Here is a 21,913-nt window from a genome sequence, read left to right on the forward strand (position 1 = left end):
GAATGCATAAGGACAGTGGAGGAATATATAAAATTAGGGGAAATCAAGAAAGATGAAGAACAAAATAAAAGACAAGAATAAGAACAAAAAATACTACAATGTGAGGCCAAAGCTAAAGCCAAAGAAGAAGCTCTCTAGGCTTAACAAGCAAGAATAAAGCCGGAAGCTTAAGCAAAGTCAACTATAATGGAGATTGACCCAATATATATGGAAATTCCATAAATTATAGGAGGCCACCTAACCATGATAGAAATGGGCATCACACCAATTAAGGGGGAAAAGGTGGTAAACTTGAACAAGTTTAGGTTTGATCATAATTTGAAAATGACTGTGGAACACATGAAGAAAAGATATGTCACACTTCATTAGTCACATATACAAATCACCATAAATAGGACAATAGTTCTGACACAAGGAAAGATCCTATTGCCATGGCCTTAGTGGGCACACCATTCTCTTAAGCCACCAAGAGAAATGTGTGTATCTTCGTAGAGAAAATGAAGAAGAAGGACATACAGATAGTCGAGCTTGAACAACAAGTCAAAGTGTTGAAAGCATAAACTAAGACAATAAAATAGGCAAGCATCACGGTAGAGGATTACAGGGCATGTGCCTCAAAATTGCATGATTCCTATAAGGATTTGCTCCTACAAGTATACCCTTATCTATAGATGATGCAAGAGATATCAACCGGATAATTAACACTTTGGCAGCTAGCTAAGGAGCGAGGCATCTATCTGCAAGGAGTCCTGAATGCTGTCAATTAGGTCAAGTAGTGGCCCAAAGAGTATTCTAATGCCCCAACAAAAGTTCATAGGATCAATACTTAGGAATTGGCATATGACTCTATTTCTATCAATCGAGACATAAAGATACATGAGAAACTAGAAAAGGATATAACTAGACCAGTAACATAATATCAACAACACTACTCCTCTACTAAAAGGATTATCAAGATGAATATACTTCCATCCATCGGGGCCCAAGGAGAAGCTAACCCAAGTGACGAAGTAAGTAGGGATTTGGAGGAGTAGCTAAATGCAAAAGAATTTTCCTTTGGTATCTTCACCATGAGGCTCCCTAAAGAAAACCTGAAGCAACATCTTATGGACCTTGCTAAGCAAAAAACAATCTTGAACCCTTTCCCAGTTTCATTGAAGAAGGACATGCCAATCCTCTCCCATAATATAGTAGAATATCATGTAGTCATGGAGAGATTTCTGCCCACCAGGATCAAGATTATTACATCACACTATGAAGTTTGGGTGGCATATATGTAATATGTCATAATCTCTTGACTACATATCCAATCAAATTGTAGTAGTTGTCAACCTCAATTCCAAAAGTTTAAAATATTTTCCCTTATTATATTTAGTAAATCACAAGAAACTGAAAAGTTGTAAATAACCCCACATAAGTTGAATAGTCATAGGGGTAGTTACTAACTCAATCTACAAATATTTTAAAACTCTCAAGAGGAAGGGTTGCGAACTTTTGAATTTCATAATATTCCTGTAGACCGAAGTTAGAAAGCTTGTACTTATATATTCAATGTTACAATATTAAGAAACCTTGAAGGTTATTACTAAAGTTGAATTCCGACATGCATCATGTCTTTGTTTATGACTATTCATGAACAAGTTCATCCATGTAGGTATTTTGTTATATTTTTTGCCACTAGGTCACAAACTAATATGTGGAGTAGATAGTTTCTTCTCACATACTTATTATTTCAGTTTTGTAGCTCCCATTAATGAGCACTTATTACATCAAAATACTAACTATTATAAATTTTCACTAATAGGCTAAGAATTCATTGTTGTCTTGGAAATAAGCTAATTATTTCCTTAGTTATGAAATTGTGTATTTATTAGCTCATTTAGTCCAAGTGGTATCAATGGCCATCCACCTACTCCACTGGAACAAAGCACAATTCTCCATATTGGCACTTTTTCTACAATTTTTTGGGTCCTAAAATTTCAGGGTTGTTTTGAGGCTCTAAATGATGTTTTTATGATGTGGCGGGACCCAAAATATAACCATAGGTAGATCCTAGATTGGTTGAAATGTGTAATTCTGGCTATGCCTTTCCAAAGAGCTACTGAGCATGACAAACAAAATATTGTATGCAAAAGTTATGACCCTATGAAGTTGATGTACCAATTAATCCCAGTGGGGACCATGATCCTTTTGGTGTTTCATCTCCTATGGTTAGATTTAGGGTTCCCTCATTGCTTCTAATGTTAAAAAGGGCCTTTTGGCCTCATTATAACTCACTTTGGTGAAGGAACGTAGTTGTCACATCTCTTCTCAAAGATAAGCTACCACCATTCGAGCTAATTTGTTTCCTTCTGCATTTTTATAGTTTTAGCGCCTTCAATTTATTAATAGAAATCAAGTTTCACTATATCTTTGTGTTTTGGTTATAAGTATGTATTTCATTTTGTTCCCTTCATAAATTTGGATCAATGGTATAAGAGTGGTATGCTCTTTATCTATTTTTCTATGCATGTCCCCATTGAAGTCAGGATATAAAGAGTTGGGACTAGAACTGCTTGAGCCCTTGCAAGACTATCCTCACTTACCCTAATGACCTCCAATAACAAAAGAAATCAAAGATGAGGGAGTAGGTGATCCTATTAAACTATTGCTTGAGGAATCCCTCATGCAACAAAGGAAAAATCTACTAGATCATTTTTCCTAGATCCTTCAACATATTCCAATAGTCAACACATCTTCATGAAGTGGCCACTTTGGAGGTGCTGCCCCCTTCAAGGTACAAGTTAATTTTTATATTCCTATATTTGAAGGCCATATAAATGTGAATGCTCTAGACAAATGGTTAAATCTGCTAGAATTTCCAATAGAGAAAAGATTACCTTTGCACTCCTTAGCGTTTTCCCCCATGTCAAGGATTGGTGGGAGACTTACCGTGAGATAAAGACCAATGAGGAATATTCACTGTTTACAGTCGCACCCACTTAGTAATTTTTTAGGGATGTCATTAAGGAATAATATTACCTTGTTGGAAGCTATGAATACTAATACACAAGATGGACCACACTATGGAAAGAGAGGGACCAAAAAATGCTAGATTTCACACATATCTTCATACCTTGCCCACCAAGTTAGGTATTAAAGACTCTTAGCGACATCTAGTGCTTAAGTACCATGGCAGTATGCACAAATACATACAGACATAAATGGAGTTTGTGGACATCTCCTCAGTTGGCACAACATACCAACATGTTATCAAAATCAAGCAAATTTTTAAATAGAAGAATCAATACTTTAGATCTACAAATCCTTCACAGCAAAAATAGGGCAAGGGCATCCCCAAATCACAAAACAAAGAATAGAGCCTGAGTGAACCACCCTAGGAAAACCCGTTTAAACCACAAATAAAGAACGATAATGGGAAGACAAAGAAAGACATGGGAAAGTGGTGTGAGTTCTAGGAGAGACCCTCTCATAACACTTATGAATGTTGAAAAAGGTAGTCATTGGTGGTGAGCTGAAAGCCTCAGAGTTAGATGTAGGTTTTGACTCTGAATGAAACCTAAACAGGGGGAATCATATCATTGATGTAGAACCCAGTGCCATTGTTTCCACCACCAAGGTCTAGCAAAGTGAGCCCAAATATCTAAAGGAAGTTGAACTCATTTTTCACTCACAAATGTGGATGAAGGGTGCTCCATTATATTTCACTCTCGATAACAGAATTCAAAAGAACATCATCTTAGCAAAGATCTTCAAGTAGTTGGACCTACTGACATCACCACACCCACAACCATACAACTTTTGGTGGTTCTACCAAGGGTGAAATCTTCACGTTAGCAAACAATGTTACCTACCCTATAACACCAATCCCTTAAAGGATGAGGTATTGTGTGATATTTCTCCCCTTGAATTTTGTGAAGTTATTTTAGGCCAACCATACTTATGGAAGCATCATGTTATATACGAGTCCAAACCTCGTAGTTTTATTATAACTTTTGGCAAACAAATATATAGGATACCAAATGTGGCTCCACCTACTACCATTTATTTTATCTCTGCTAAGTAAATAGTAAGGTCGTCTCCCAGTCCAAGAAATTTATCTTCCTCCTAATTCACTCTCAAAGTAAGGAGAAGATTGTGGTCACACCCATGGCCTTCACACAATAAAAGCAAGTGGACTAAGTCGTGGAAGAATACAAAGACATCTTCTCCTCACCCACTAGGGTACCTCTACACTATCAGGCCAAGCATTCAATTGATCTAACCCTCAATGCACCTCTACCCAATGTGGCAATCTACTACCTCTATGTTCTGAAAATTTAAGAAACCAAGCTCCAAGTCAAATAGGTGCTTCAAAAAGGGCATGATCCGGATTTAAACAGGAACGCAACAAAATACAGAGATAACCATATACACAAAGATGCAGCAGAAATAATACTTCATTTCATTAATGGAAAATACTGAAATATGCTTACAACCAGAAATGGAAATAAACCAGCTAGGGCGATGGTAGCTTATCTCTGAGAAGAGATGTGGCAGCTACATGCCTCTGAACTGTTCTCAACTGTGTTACAATGAGGCTCGAAGGGCTATTTATTGTTGAGAAACAATGGAAAACCTTTCACATCCTGAAACCTAACCCTAGAAGATGAAACGCCAAATTGTGGGCCCCGTTTGGGTAAATTGGTACTTCAATTTCCCGGGGTCGTAACTTTGGCATACGATCTCCGTTTGACGCGTACAATAGCTCGTTAGAAAGATCTATCCGAGCACTACCACTTTGGGAGGCAACATTCGTCCATGGACCCATGTTGCCCCTGATTTTCCAAAAAACGTCGTTTAGGGCCTCAAAACGGCTCCGGAAGTTCAGGACCCGAAAAACTGCTAAAAATAGTAAACTATGCTACAATTTAGGAAACTGAAAAAGCTAAAAGAGATAGTTGTGGGGGTCTAAATGGGATAGGTGGGTGGCCACCAACATCCACCTGGATCATTCTTCCCCCCTTAGGAAGCAATGGTACCCATTGCATTGAGTTCATCCCTTAGATGAGGAAGCTTCTGCTGATTTGGGTCTCTGGTGAGCTGTTCTGCAATCTCTGATGTGTCCAGAAATGGTGGGAAGCATGGTCGACAATGGTCCACATTGAACACTCAGTGCAAGCAAAGGAATGGGGGAATGTTGTGCTTCAAAGAATTGTTGCCCATAGCCTTGGTATTGGTGTAAGGACCATGTTGGAGTGGTCTGAGTTTCTGATGGGTTTTGGTAAGGCGTTCTCTCTGCAGATGTAACCAAACTTTGTTGCCCACCTGAAGCTTGTGTGGTACCCTTGTGGGTAAGGAGAAGTTGTTCCTGTGTTCTTTCATGACCGTATCCCTCTGTGGCTGTTGATGCGTGGAGGAACCCTTTGCGGGGTCATGTATGTAGCAACGATCTTCCCCTTACTTTGGGAGTGAACCAGACAGAAAATGAATTTCCTAGTCTGGGAGATGAGCTTGCTGCCTTTCTTAGCAGTGATCAAAGATGTGGCGGTAGGTGGGGCTACCTCCAGTATCTTGTATAATGAATTATTCAAAGAAATAATGGCAGCACGAGGCCTTGACTCATACAAAGCATGTCGCTTCCACAAGTATGGCTGGCCTAATAGTACATCACAAGCATCCAAAGGTGTAACATCACACAATACCTTGTCTATGAAGGGCTTGATGCTTTAGGGAAGGCGGCACTGCTAGCGAACTTTGAGATCTCGTCCTTCATGAAGCCACCCGATACTGTACGGTTGCGGGTGTGGTGTAGTTGGTAGACCCAACCGCTTCACGACCTCGGCTGAAATAAGGTTCTTTTGGTTGCCACTGTCGACAATGAATTGCAGCGGCGAACCCTTCACCCACATTTGTGAGTGGAAAAGGCACTCCCCCTCCTCTGGGTCTTCAGGCTCATTCTTCTGGATCTTGGCGGTGGCCACAGTGGCGCTGGGCTCCGCATCAATGATCTGCTTCCCTTTGCCATTCCCCTTGTCGGGTTCTGGCTCAGGGTCAGAACATGCATCTGATTCGGAAGCCTTCAACTCGGCCACCAGCGACTACTTGGTCCGACACTCACTTGTGTTGTGAGTCGGGCTCTTGTGGAACTCACACCACTTTCCTGTGTCCTTCTTCGGCTTTGTGGTGTTGTTCTGGGTCACCCCGCCTTGGCTTTGTCCTTTGGGCTTCGGATTTTCAGATCCAAAGTCTCGCTTCTTCTGTTTGAACTTTTGCTCGATTTTGACAGCGTATCGGTACGCCGTGCCGAGCAAGGAGATGTTCAAGAACTCCATCTCTTCCTGGATGTATCTGTGTAGGCAGCCGCGGTATTTAAGTACCAGATGTAGCTCAGAATCTTTGATACCCAACTGTGTGCGAAGGGTATGAAAAATGTTTGTGAACTCTGGCACATCTTGGCCTCGTCCCTACCGTAGTGTGGTCCATTTGATGTATTTGTCCTCATAGCTTTTGACAGGGTAGTACTGCTCCTTGATGGCATCCCGAAAGTCATTCCAAGTGGGTGCAGCGAAAATAGTGAGCCTGTACTTTCATCCTTCTGCTCGCAGTAGGTTTCCCACCAGTCCTTGACGTGGGGGGTTGCTTTGAGAAGAGCGAAAACAATCTTTTCCCGACTCGAAAATTCATGAACAGAAAAATAACCCTCTAACAGATTTAACCATTTATCTACAACATCTGCGTCTATTGACCCTCGAATATGGGGATTTCAAAATTAACTTGTACCTTAAAGGGCGTGGCATTTCCAAAGTAGTTGCTGGAAGCCGATGCGTCACTTCTAGGTAGTCGCTGAAGGATCTGCGCAAAGCTATCCATCATCGCGTTCCGTTGTCGCTCGAGGGCTTCTTCGAGCAAGATTTTGATAGGATCTCCTACTCCCTCGTCTTTCTTCTCATCCGCCATGGGAGCCCGTCGGGATTTGCAAGGCTGGTCTTGCAAAGGTTCGACCAGTTCAAGCCCTATCTCCTTATATCCCGACCTCGTTGGGGACATGCAAAGAAAAACAGAGAAAAAGTAGACCGCTCTGATACCACTGATCTAGATTTAAACAGCAACGCAACAAAATACAGAGATAACCATATACACAAAGATGCAGCAGAAATAATACTTCATTTCATTAATGGAAAATACTGAAATATGCTTACAACCAGAAATGGAAATAAACCAGCTAGGGCGATGGTAGCTTATCTCTGAGAAGAGATGTGGCAGCTACATGCCTCTGAATTGTTCTCAACTGTGTTACAATGAGGCTCGAAGGCCTATTTATTGTTGAGAAACAATGGAAAACCTTTCACATCCCGAAACCTAACCCTAGAAGATGAAACACCAAATTGTGGGCCCCGTTTGGGTAAATTGGTACTTCAATTTCCCGGGGTCGTAACTTTGGCATACGATCTCCGTTTGACGCGTACAATAGCTCGTTAGAAAGATCTATCCGAGCACCCCAGATTTCCCAAAAAACGTTGTTTAGGGCCTCAAAACGGCTCCGGAAGTTCAGGACACGAAAAACTGCTAAAAATAGTAAACTGTGCTACAATTTAGGAAACTAAAAAAGCTGAAAGAGACAGTTGTGGGGGTCCAAATGGGATAGGTGGGTGGCCACCAACATCCACTTGGATCAGGGCACCTCCAATTATGTTCCTCACCTTTTGGAAGCTCAATTGTACTCAAGTAGAAGAAAGACATGAATTGGTGACTTTGTATTGATTACTAGGCCATGAAGAAAATCACAATCAAGAACCTATACCCAATTCCCAGGATTGATGACCATCTTGACCAACTCAAGGGGGACAAGCACTCCAGGGGGACAAGTACTTCAATAATATTGATTTGAAGTCTAGCTACCACTAAGTCCCAATAGAACAAACTAATGTATAGAAGACTGCTTTCAAGTCCAAGGAGAGTCTTTTTGAATGGTTGCTCATGCCCTTTGGTTTGATGAATGCCCCAACAAATTTCATGAGGTTGATTGATGATATCTTATAGCCTTTCACCAATTATTTTGAGGTTGCATATCTGGATGAGACCGTCATCTTCAACAAGAGTTGGGTAGAACACTTGCAACATATTCGACAAGTTCTTCACACTCTGTGGTAGAATAAGCTTTGTGCTACTTGGAAAATTGCTCCTTTGGCATGAACAAGGTCAAATACCTAGGTTACATTATTAATTAGCAAGGTGTGCATGTGGATGTAGCCAAGATCGCCAAGATCCAAGTCATTTGGGATCGTCTAACCCAAACGACTTTAACAGAGCTTCGTAGCTTCTTGGGCCTTGCTAACTTCTACCGAAGATTCATGTTTGGGTTCTCTTATTTTGCTTGGCCCTTAAGTTAGGTGACCAAGGGAGGAGAAAAATCAAAGTTTTTTTGGTTTGAGGCACAACAGAAGGCATTCAATGATCTAAAACATCACCTTTTCTCTACACCACTCTTCACCCTACGAGACTTGCAATAGCCATTTGAGATTGAGACAAATGCCTCTAAATATTCCGTTGGTGCAGTCCTCACTCAACAAGGCAATTTGTTAACCTATCACAATTGAACGCTCTGATATTATCCATAAATACCCCATCTATGATAAGGTGATGTAATCCATCGTGCATTCCTTCCAACAATGTAAGCATTATATTCTAGGGAACGAGACAATCATTCACATTGATCACATACCTATACAATTTATGCAGACACAAGGGAAGTTGCAAAATGACCACCATTAGAAATGGTCCACATACCTGCAACAATTCCATTTGAACATCAAATACAAGAATGAATGGTCAAATTTCACCTCAAGGATTCAATTTATGAATGCCACATGCTGATTATTATAAGTGTGCATTGGTATTATTATTAACTTGGGGTTTAGCTTTTGGATTTCATTTATAATTGGGCATTGTTATCAATTAGTATGTAATTAGGTTTTACATTTAGGGACTTCTTTTATTTCTTTCTAATCTCTTTTATTTATTGTCTTCTCTCTTAAATTTTTTGGTCGTTAGTGCACAAAACTTGAAGGGTTTGGGAAAGGATTTTTCAAAGTTCAAGTTTAAAGTCAGGAAATCTTGGCAATACTATACTTTGGTAATGTTGCTAATATTTTTTAGGAGTGAGTGGTTCTTTAGCACTAACTTTAGTTTAGATTCACCATATAAAATCACATTTGTTCTAGGCTTAGAAAGAATGAACCACATAGAAGCTCAAGAGATCCTTCAGGCTCTCCATGTGCATTAAGACTCAATCCAATGTACAAGATCATCCCTCTACTTAGTAAAGAGGATGAAAACAAACACCTTTGTACATCACAAAATGCTACAATAATGAGAGTCTTACTTCAACAAAAACAAAAACAAAAAATCCTTTGGAAATAGAATGCCAAATGTTATGAAACATGATTGTAAACCTCGATAAAGACACACATTCCAAGCATCCAATTAGAAAAAGTCAAATAATTTAGCCCAAGTCATATTCAAGAGAGAGGAAATAATGCACCAACTAAAAGATGATAACGATAAGAAAGAGGAAATAATGCACCAACTAAAAGATGATAAAGATACTAGACGACACAACTCTTCTCCATCAAAACAACATTTAAAAAAAACACTCAACCATTCCATTTTCCATTACTTTTATATATTTTTTAATATTTAAAATACTAATAATTTTGTTAAATTATATATTTACAAAAAATAACCAAAATATAATAACAAATAAGTAATCATAATTTATAAAAATGGTCAATTTTATTTAAATTTCAAAACCATATTAACTTCATTATATATATTTTCCTATAATATTTATTAATATCATTTTTAAATAATCCATAAAAATATAACACCTTAGAAAATTGTAATCTTATTAAACATTACTGTTTATTAATGGCGAAATCAATATTATATTCATTTAATTCTTTTCCATAATTTTAAATGACAAGATCTCACAATAAATTTGAATACACCGATATCGCTTTCACTAATATTAAAACTCGTCCTATTCACTTTTGACAAGAAAAACTTTGCTTTGTTGATAATGTTAACGTCAACATCAAGATTTGTAGATAAGATAAGATGCCACACACGGATAGAAATAGGGGGAGGGACATCACATATTAAGGAACTTAAAATTATAATATTCATTAGGATATCAATACAATAATCCAAAACAATAAACAAGGAGGCCTTAATATGTTTGGTTTAATTGTAGTTTGTTGGCTCGTTTAGTCATTCTCCATTTTTGAATTGCAATCAATGGTGTCAACATGGATCATGTCTCTCGTGGTCAATTCTATTTGAGATATGTCTAGGGATTAATTATTATATAGATAATTTGTTTAAATAAGAGTGGTGTATGAAACATTATTTATATGGATAGGACTTTTTTTTTTTTTGTTGTTGGGTTTATTTTAATTTATTAAAAAATAGGAATTATTGCTCTGGAGAAAATAATTGAGTATAAAGATGAGTTGATTTGTATTTTTTTTAAAGAAATATATTTATATTTTATATGAGGTATATATATTTTTTGGTTTCCGGAGGACTTTTAGATAACAAAGACATTATAAGAATATACTTATTATGAGCATAAACATGTTACCTGTAGGAAGTGAACTTGGGTGGGGAGGATAATAACATTTCCCCCAACAACTCAAGCTACATCCAATTGACTAATAAATTGAAGGACACGGGGGTTGGTTTTGGTCCATTTATGTGTGCATGAGCCATGATAACATTTAATATAATCTGAGTAGCTGCAACCATGAGTTCAAACACTACTTGAAGGTGTACCATGGCTTTGGGCTAGGCCCTCACGAGAATTGAACCTTGCCCAAAGGCGAAAAACTCCTTGCTTTCCACCATTTTAAAAAAGGAGGATATGTAGGTGGGCTTTAATCCACTTATGTGTGCATAGGTCATAAGTCCACTTAATATGGTCTCTCTAGGTGCAACCACATCTTCAACCACTACTTCAAGGTGCCCCCATGGCTCCAAGGCAGGTCCTCATGGGAATTGAACATTTTTCAATGGTGAAAAACTCTTTGCTTTCCACCACATAATCTAACCCCATCGAGATCGATAAATCAATTTGTATTAAGTTTTTAGACCCATGAGGTGTAGACTAATTGGCTTATGTGAGGTTTAGTGCCCACCAAGTCTCGGGTTCAAATATCATGAGGAGGGCTTAAGAATGGAAGCCACCTTTGGCGCAATTAAACTATCCCAAGGGGTGTCCAAACTTCACTAAGCTTCGCATAATCCTAGGGATAACATCCCATTGGTGGGCAAATAGTTCTTCCATCCAACACTGGGGTTGTCCCTGGCCTAAGCTTGATGTAGCCGTGAAAAAAAGGTAAATTTTAATGGCCATAAATATGATATATTTGGGTAAAAATATGAGTTTAAATAGGTCAAGAATATTTATGAATGAAGAACTAGTTTGAAAATAATAAGTTGAAATGGGGAAGGAGGTTCTAAAGGTAAAATAAGTCGGAAAGAAAGGAAAATGGGTAGTATTTAGGAATAGGAAATCTATCAATAGAGATAGAGACAAAAAAAGATAATAATAAACAACAATTTGGAACACTTTGGAGCCCACATTGTCTCTTAGAATTGTTGTGCCTTTCCATAGAGAAAATGGCCTATGTTAAATTGGATCCCAAGTGAAATCGATGTTGTATTGCTTGTTACAATTTGAGAGCATAAAGAATTTAAGGTCCCTAACATAGAAGGATATTTCTTATGGTTGATATGAGACAAGAGATCCTACTGCAAAGGGAATAGAGGCATAGCTTGTCATAAAAAAAAAACATCTTTCATCACACTAGACTTCATAAGAAAGACTCTTTCAAGTCGTACATGTGGATGGAGATTTGAAATATTGGTGCTAGAAAATTTGTATAACAATATGTCATTTCATGTTTAATAATTCTACCTTTTATAAGAAAAACATTCTAGTTAAAAAAATTGTCTTTGCAATGGCTTAAAACAAGATATTTAAATCAAAGAAATGAATGCAATATCCTCTTGCTAAGAGACTTTAATGTTCGAACAACAACTAGTGAAGCTATTATTTTAAGCAATGATTCCAATCCTAATCCTCTACGGCCAGGTGAGGACCTTGTTTTAGCTAATGAATACAAAAGAAATTTTGAAGACTTGGTTGAGAATTTGTTTGGTATCAAGTAAATTAAGACTTGCAATTCTCAAGATCTAGTAATCTACAATGGTTTGATGAAGTGGCCAAAATTGATCCAGGTGGATATTGGTGGCCACCCGCTAATTCCACTTGGATCCCCTCTAGTGCTTCTTACAGTTTTTTTCAGTTTCCTTAATTATAGCACAGTTTACTATTTTTAGCAGTTTTTCGGGTCCTAAACTTCCGGAGCCGTTTTGAGGCCCTAAACGACGTTTTTTGGGAAATCCACCGCCAGCGTTTTTTTGGTAAAAATCGTCCTTTCCGTCGTATTCCTCAGAGAGATCTTTCCAACGGGCTATCATGCACGTCAAACGGAGATAGTACGACCAATTCGTGACCCCGGGAAGTTGATGTACCAACTTACCCAAAAACGGGGCCCACAATTTGGCGTTTCATCTTCTAGGGTTAGGTTTTGGAATGTGAAGGGTTTTCCATTGTTTCTCAACAATAAATAGGCCTTCAAGCCTCATTGTAAGACAGTTCAGAGGCATGTAGCCACCACATCTCTTCTCAGAGATAAGCTACCATCGCACTAGCTGGTTTATTTCCATTTCTGTTTGTAAGCATATTTCAGTATTTTACAGTAATGAATTGAGGTATTATTTCCGCTACATATCTGTCTTTATGGTTATCTCTGTATTTTATTGCGTTCCTGTTTAAATCCGGATCAAAAATCCAACTAGGTGACTTGTATTCATGGGGTTCGCAACAATGTCATAGATTATGTGATATCTAATATCCTCGTATATAATCAAATAGTATATTTTAACACATTTAATTTCCATGAGAAAAACTTTAATTATAAACCTTCAACCTCGACTCTAAACTTTGTCATGCATGGAAGGAATTGCACATCTCCTTCATACTAAGCAATACACCATTGAAATGTTTAAGCATGACAAAATTTCGCTTTCAATTGTGTGTGTGGGGGGGGCTAACATTCAAATGTTCTTTTTGTTATTAATATTGTTTTTAATTCCATATATCAACACATGTTAAGTATTGGAGGAGTTGTAATCTCCCTCATCACCTATGGGTAGAATAAGTAATTTTATATTTTCAATTGCTTTTATATAAAATTGATATTTTACTTAAGGTGAACATTGAAATATTTTAAACATGACAAAAATTTCACTTTCAATTATTATTAAGAGTGAGAGAGAGATTTCTAAGGTGAAAATATGTATATATACACCCAATTGGTGTATGAGACCCTTTTGTTTGTGGAACAAGAAACCCCCTCTATGTGATGATTTGATCGCTAAAGTTTGTTAGAAAAAGAAAGGTTTCGTATCATTATTATTGCCTGAGAGGAATAATTAAACAATTTTCCAAACAATTTTTCTTTTCTAAATTATTGAGACTGTCGTAACAAAAAAGTCTCATTAACTTGAATGAAAAGACAATGTGGTAGGTTAGTATAAAAAACAACTCTTTCAAAGGAAAAGGGGTTGGAAAACTTTGTATTTGAGGGTGGTTTTTTTGTTTTTGTTTTAACCAAGGTGAATTGGTAACTCGTTGGGGTAATCTAGGCAAGGCCCAAGATCAAACCTAGCAGTTGCCCTTATAATACCAAGAGTATATTCAATAACCTGTAACCAGATATACCGGAAATTTATGACTTAGAAAGAGCCGAGACTCCACGAGAGTGGGGGAGCCTACTCCTTGAGTCTTATCACAATAAAAATAAAATTACAATGTAACAAATTGAATTTTATTATTTTTATTACTTTTAACTTTTTAGGGACACTACAACATCTCCCCCATACTGGGCTTTATATTACTTTTAATCGACATGCAAATGTTTACCAATCCTTTATGTATTATAAATTGAACATATTAATATAAATTCAACATATTAAGCCAACACGTGAAAATGTTTACAAACTTTTTTACATTACACCTACACATCACTCATATACTGGAGATGATTTGTAAATATAGAAAATACATCACTCCTACTCTGGGCCTCTCACTCAATAAATATGATTTGTAAATATAGAAATTAAATTTAGAGTGTAAGTTGCAAAATTTAGGTTATAATATATTTAGATAAAAAATGATATTATTAATAATATTGATAATGATGATGCTTGCTTGGGGTAACTCAATTGGCAATGGTTGTGGAAATAAAGTCTCACCCAAATGGAAGTCTTGGGTTCAAATCTTGTGATATCCCCTGGGTGAGAAGTTGGACATGATGAAGATGTAGTCCTACCAAACTTACAAAAAAAATCATTTATTATTTTTTGTTTTATTGAACCAATAAAATCATTATTTTTTAATTTATTATATTATTTTCATAATGCTTTAGTCTATTTGTTCTACTTTTGAAGGGTTTTCCAATATATTTTTTTAGTCTAATTTGTCTAGAATTCAGGATGGATTTCTTAAAATCATAAGTTTAAGTTGTACACTTTCCACAATTTAAGTATCCCAAAAGTTTTCAATGGAATTAAATCCATATATGTGGTAAAAATCCATTTTAAACAAAAAAAAAAAAAAGAAAAAAAGATTTGGTATAAAAAAATCACTAGATTCCAACAAAAATTCCAAAATATAACATTAAAAATATTTTTCCTAAATATCATTTGATAATAGGCTCCCTTTACATAGGTTTACATATAATGAGTTTATAGGTTGGACATTGCCATATAAAGTTTTTCTCATTTTTCACTTCATTGATTTCACATATTTTAATGTTCCTTTGTGTTGAGGCGTTTGAAGTCTCGTCCATCACTCCATTTCACAATGAAATTATTCTTCTAAGCTCTCTTTCCCTTGTAGTTATTATATATCTATTATGTTACAAGTTATTGTTCTCTTTAACTTGTAGTTATTATCTACCTATTATGTTACAAGTTAGTGTTATCTTTATCTTGCAGTGATTATTGTTATGTTATGATATTTGGATGGAATTTTGTTTTATATTAATAATTATTTTATTTATTTTTAATTAATATTAATGAGAGTTTCAACATCATGCCTTTTTACCTTTTTAGTTTGTAATTGCTATATATTTAATATTACAAATTATTTTTATATTAAGATTTTATTCTACACTAATATTTTTTTTTCATAGTAATCATATTTATAAAATATCTTCATACTAATTTTTAATTTACATTAATACTCCTCTTTTTATACTGATATATATGATAATATGTATATATAGAGCCTTTTCACTCAAAATTATTAAATTTATTAAATTTTAATATAATTAGTTATGGATGTTCTGTTTTGTGGGACTTTTTTGACTTATGATTGTTATATGTAAATTGTACTCCAAGATATCACTACAATAAAATATCTATATATGAAATTTCTTTCCACATTAATAAACACTTTACTTAAATTGAATTATATGAACTTTATATTTGTTAGTGAATTTTGTAGTGCAACTTAATGCAAATGTATATATGAGCTTCTTATTATTTAAACTCACTTCAACAAAACCATTGAATAAGGTACATCTAACTACATCTCACAATTGAAAAGGATGGATAAAGTATGTTACTCCAATTTGTTGTTGTTAAACTCAATCCCCATCCCCTTGCTATTATATCCAAGAAACTTCTATCTATTCCCTATTGATTTGAATGTTGGGCAAACTTGTTAATGCTATGCATGCTCCCTCATCAGTATTAAAAAAAAAGTGTCTAGGATCGTCTCATTTAACCGAAATGTGAATGGTTATGTGTCAAGTATTGAGTGTCTTTTATGAGCAACTTATGAGATTAATGAGCTGTTTAAAACACATATATAACAAGTAAATTGCAAAGAAATAAAACACAACAAACTCATAACACAAAGCTGATAAAGGAGTTCACCCCTCCTGGGCTACATCTCCTTGGACCTGCTTCAATGGTTAGGCCCTCTTTGGATTAATGGTCAATTCTATGATTACATGCACCTTCAGTGCTCCAATGGCTTTGCAACCTGATCCATTCGATTTACAAGACCCAAAAACCCCAAAAATGACTCTCCAAGCTATGCGATTGGACTCCAGCTAATCTAGGCTTGACCTCCTCTCCTGGTGGCCCTAGGCTTCCTTAAACTTCAACATAGCAAAATCACACATATAAGTGTCTTTTTGCCTATGAAACTTGTTTCATTGTGTTCAGAGCATCCAAATCATCTAAGAATGACTCTTTCTGAGCCAAAATTGGTCAAAATTTGAAGAAGTTATGGTCTCTTCAATTTTCTCTAGGAAAACTCCACCAAATCTGGAGAAACTCCAGTTAACCTCGCCAAATTTGGAGTTAGTGCCGAATTTATCGGACCCGCCAAAAGATCCACCAACTTAATCCCGAAATTAATTAACGAGTAAGCATGATTAATTAATGTTAATATGCAGTTAGCACATTTAATGGCGTGGTTAGCGTAAAATGCTAGCGACTGGTTTGCAATGGTAGTCACATGCTAGCAGTTATCTCCAAACTCCGCCGGCATAAACTTTAAATATAAAATGTGCCCATAGTCTATTAAGACCTATGGTGGTGGTATAGCGGTAAGGCTTGGCATTTTCATGGGCGAGGTCATGGGTTTGACTCCCCAGCTTGCTAATAAATTTTACATGACCTTTGAGAGGGCACGTGGCAGCCTTCGGGCTTGCCACGTGTCACCCTCTCATTGGTCCACCCAATGTCGTTGACCAATAACGTACAGACATGTGTCACAACCCGATTGAGCCATATGTCAGAATATTCCAAGTAATATTCCTTGGAATATTCTTTTTGCTGACTGGGTTGTACGGATGCCTAGTCAACATCTTAGTCACTAAATTTTGCCTGTTTGACAAAGCAGACAACAGGGTCTAACTTTCTCATACAAACTCCGTTTTGAGTGAAACGAGTTGCATTGGGATCGTATTGCCAATATGGACGTAGTCATTCATGTTTTGAGTGATTCCGAGCACTTTGATTTTGAGCAAATTTTTGCCCCTAATCTAGATTCCGATCACCTATTCCCAATGAAATGGAGATGAGTGAGCCACCAACCACCATATTTCTTTGTCAATGAATGCCCCCACAATGCTATCCTTGAGAGAGTGTAATGACCCAACTTAACAAACCTTATTTCATTATGAGGGATGACTATATTATAAGCAAAATTGATTAAAAAACCTTGTGTCAAGCTTCTTTGTTAAAGTTTAAATGAAGCCATCTTATGATTTATATCAAGATATTATATATTTACATGGTTGCCATGTTTGTATATGTATCTACTATGATGCTTTCCAATAACTAATTATTTAGAATGTCATCCATTTTATTATGTTGACACCAATAGTTGATTGACGAAGATGACATGTACTTTGAGATGACTAAGCTCAGGTTCATATGAGTTATCTACAACTTAGCACATTAATACAATTATATATTTGCGAGGGCCCATGATCATGAAGGTATTTGTTTCATCTTACCACATAGGTCAGGGACAAGAGTATGACACAACCTTTAAACCTTTACTAATCACCCTTCATATTGACAAATAGAGCTCACGGTAGTAAATATAATATTTTTCTTTACTTGATGCTTAATTTGCATGTAGTCTTGAATCATTAGGTATATGTTTAATTAATTGAATTCTTGTGTAACACCATGCCTTGGTGGTGTTATATGATTTAATAATTACATTTAGGTGGATAAGCAAAATATGTTTGAGATGCATCTATAATATTTATGGAATTATAACCAAGTTAGATTAAAAGAATACAATTAAAAATAAATAAATAAATGCAATTAATGAGATTTTGGGAAGATGAAATTAGAATAATTTGCATGCATCACCAATCAATAAAGGGTGATTAAGATTAGTAAAAAGTGGGAATTTAGGGAATTTCATTATGTAATTTTGGAAAAGATTAGCTCTAATTAAATTTTACTTATATTGGGTTGTGATAACAATTTTTTTATTTGAGAGTATGAAATATGGTTATTATAAAGAGTCTTACTTCATTGTTGAGTGTGGAGCCTATGTTGAAGTTCTTACATGCTTATGAGTGAGTTGTATATTGTATCATTGATTAAGTCTAGTTATAATTTGAAGGTTGTGAACTTGAGGCCCAATTGCTTAGGTTGAGGAATTAGGCTAGGAGGAGAGTCCTTTTTGTACCCCTTAATTTCCCATGTTTGGTATAAATTCTATTGTGGCATTATTAAATTATTGTTGATTTTTTTTAGTATTTGTTGATATGACTATAGCTTGGTTGACCAATTTTTATTATCTAATGAAGACAATTTTAAGCTATTTTATAATAATTTTCCAACTTTTTTTGGTTTTTAGTACACTCACATATTTGAATTTCCATGACTTATATGCAAATTTTTGAAATATCAAAGATTAATCCAAATTTAAATTGCAAAATTTTAGTTAGAATTCTTAATAATGTAAAATATGAAATGCGCCTTAGTGATATTTTTGGTTTAAGCCAATGCAATTTTTATAGATGGGGAGAAAGAAATAGATTTTTCTAAACTATTGACCTAACAATTTGATTAAGTGGTCTAAAAAGGGATAGAATTTAAAAGAGTCTCTATGTTGGGGCTTTGTTCCACTAATTTAGGGAACAACCTTTAGTTGTTTGGGTCATTTGGAATAAAAATTGAATTATACAATTTCAAGGTTTGAACTTGTGGAGCTCTTATTAGGCCTTTTGCAGGCCTTTTTGAGTGTTTTTAAGGGTCTATACCCTAGACAAACTAATTCTAATGATTTTTCATGATGTACAACTCATTGAGATCTTTCCAATGATGTATATTATGTTTAAAATAAAGTTTATATCCACTCAACTTTTAATGGTCATTGTGAGGCTCCCTCCTAGGGTCCTCTAACTAAAAACTAAATTTCTCTAATTTTAAACACAAAAAGGTGGGAAATAACTTATTTATCTCTAAACATTTATTTGATGATAATATACCATTAAAATTTATTTACCACACATTGAATAAGTAAGAATTTTATTGCAACAATTTACATAAGTAATCAATAAACGGAGGAATACTTGTTCCAATAGCTTAGTTGAAATGCTCTTGAGCTCTTGATTCTGTGGGGATGCTCCTCTTGACTACTCGACTGGATTTGGCTCCCAGCCAACTAGAAAGTATTTCCTGGCCCAAGGAACCTCCACAAGTTCCCAAGCCCTCCAAGCCCAAGTCCATCTAGATGTAGTGTGTCCAAGTTTAACAAACACTCTCTAGATCCAAGTTTGTATTCTCTCATTTATCTCTCCATTCTCTCCCTTCTCTTTCTCCACATTCCTCCCCCAAACACAATCCTCCAAAACAAAATCAAGACCAAGGATCTCCTCCTCTCCTCTCATCATCCTTCCCTTTTTATGCCTCTTCCTTCCATCCACCTTAACCACCTCTCATTAATGTCATGACTACCCCCTCATCCTTTCATTTAGTATCCTTGAATTTTCTTACCATATCTTCTCCCAAGTAGATTTGAGAAGACATTTTGGGGATAACATATGGATATTTAATTTGGAAATTAATTGGAGAAGACCATATCTTCTCCCAAATAGATTTTGAGAATACATTTTGGGGATAAGATATGGATATTTAATTTGGAAATTAATTAGAGAAGACCATATATTCTCCTAAGTAGATTTTGAGAAGACACCTTGGGATATGGATATCTAAAGTGGAATAAATGGAAGGAGACCATATCCTATCCAAAATTAAATTTGAGAAGACAAGTTGGGAATTGAGTAAAACAATAATAAAATTTGTATCAGTAAATAAATTTACTGTTTCATAAATGTAGGTTTGTACCTATATTTCTTGCTAATTATAAGTCAATATTTTCAGGTAATTTAAACACTAATAAAATTTGCATTATAAGATTACGTAGGGCATTACAATCATTGCCTTTTTGCCTCTATAGCCTCCATGGTCAAGGTTTTCATTTTAGGGTTTTTGCTTTCTAGGTTTTCTACTACATACTTGACTAAAACAAGGTTTTAATTTCTCATGATTGAACGCTTTGCAAATCAAAGGAACCACAAAATCACCATAGAGATAAATGATAATAAATCTTTGTTTTGAACTAGCTTCCTCTTGTCACAATGAGGCTAACATGCCTAGATTTAATATCATAGTGGAAACATTGCAACCATTCAATTTGATTACCTTCAACCTATAATCCATAAGTGGATGGTTATCTATTTTGGCAAAGTTGTTGATGACTTGAACCTAGCTTTAACTATTGCTATGTGCACTGACATGCACACATAAGCACATGCATTGGCACAAACATGCTAGTTGATAAGACTTTGTAATGAATATAGTTTTTTTTTTTAATAAGTGATAATTAGTAACAATGAATGGTCATGTATCTTCCAAAAGATGCGACTCTTCATGAAAGGATACTCACACATTCTTGCCCCCAAGTGTATATGTCTTTCTCTCTCTCTCTCTCTCTATATATATATATATGACCTTCATTTGTAATTATCATATCACATATTCCCTCATACATTATTCTTTATGTATTATACTAAGTGAATTTCTTTATTATATTCCAAATATTTTTGGTATTTAACTTATTGGCTAGGTTTGGCTATCATAATATGAACCATCACAAAGCCTATATTAACTAACCACTTTCATTAGGTGATGGTTGACTATGTACACTACTTTTTACTACTCAATTCATTAATATAATTTGGTTTTCAGAATGGTTTCATTTATTCTCATCTATTTCTTTGAAAGTAAGTTAATAAGTTAGACAAACTCAATCTCTTTATCTAGAGTTATAGTTACACATGATTGATAAGAGTTTTAGCATAAAACTTTATTTTCAATGCTTTTGGACCATTTTTAGATAAACTAAATCATTTTAATTTTGAAAAAATGAGTTGATCAAGATGAAATTTAACATTGTTTTGAAAAAAACTTAATGGAAATATTTAATTAATCCACTATTAACTTACTCATCCATATTAATTTTTGTTCTTCTTCTCTTTTCAAGGTCATTATTTTAATGGTTTCAAAACAATATTGTGTAAATATTTCCATAATAAATATATATCATACTTACCATATAAAATATTTTATTATTAAATTATATTCCATATTAATATTTTATACACACTATTTCAATATAAAGAAAATGTGAAATTTAACTATTTTAAATTTTTATTTTTTTCATTAAAATCGGACAATATAATTTTTAATTAAATCACTATTTTTTATTATTTAAAATTGCTAATACAAATTTAACCACCCAAATCTAATCTACCGTAACAACAAATTTTCACCCAATTTTAGACCAAACTGATCCCCAAAAAAATAATTTTTATTAAAATTTCTCTACATATTAATATTCATTTTCTTAATGTATTTGCTTATTAATGTGTTATTAAGCATTGTGTTTAAAATACTTTTATATACATTACAATGGCGCAGAGGAAATAATTTATTAAATACATTTGGGAAAAAATATTTAAAAATTGATTAATTTCGATGTCAGGTTTGGTACACCATCTTTAATTTATAATTAATTTTTGCACACTAATATTGCTCTACTTTTCTCCTTCCCATTGTATTTACCGACTGCATTTAATAACGGTATGAGTGCCTCAGGTTTTGCGATGTATTGAATATTGTCACACTATGTAACGGTCTAGGTGCTTATCAAAACGGAAAATGGAAAATGTAGAGCCCAATGTGACCAGAGGCC

The sequence above is a fragment of the Pinus tabuliformis genome, chromosome J (assembly GCF_031772625.1).
Source record: "Pinus tabuliformis cultivar Carrire ecotype Pingquan chromosome J, CPIR1, whole genome shotgun sequence".
Taxonomy (NCBI): Eukaryota; Viridiplantae; Streptophyta; class Pinopsida; order Pinales; family Pinaceae; genus Pinus; species Pinus tabuliformis.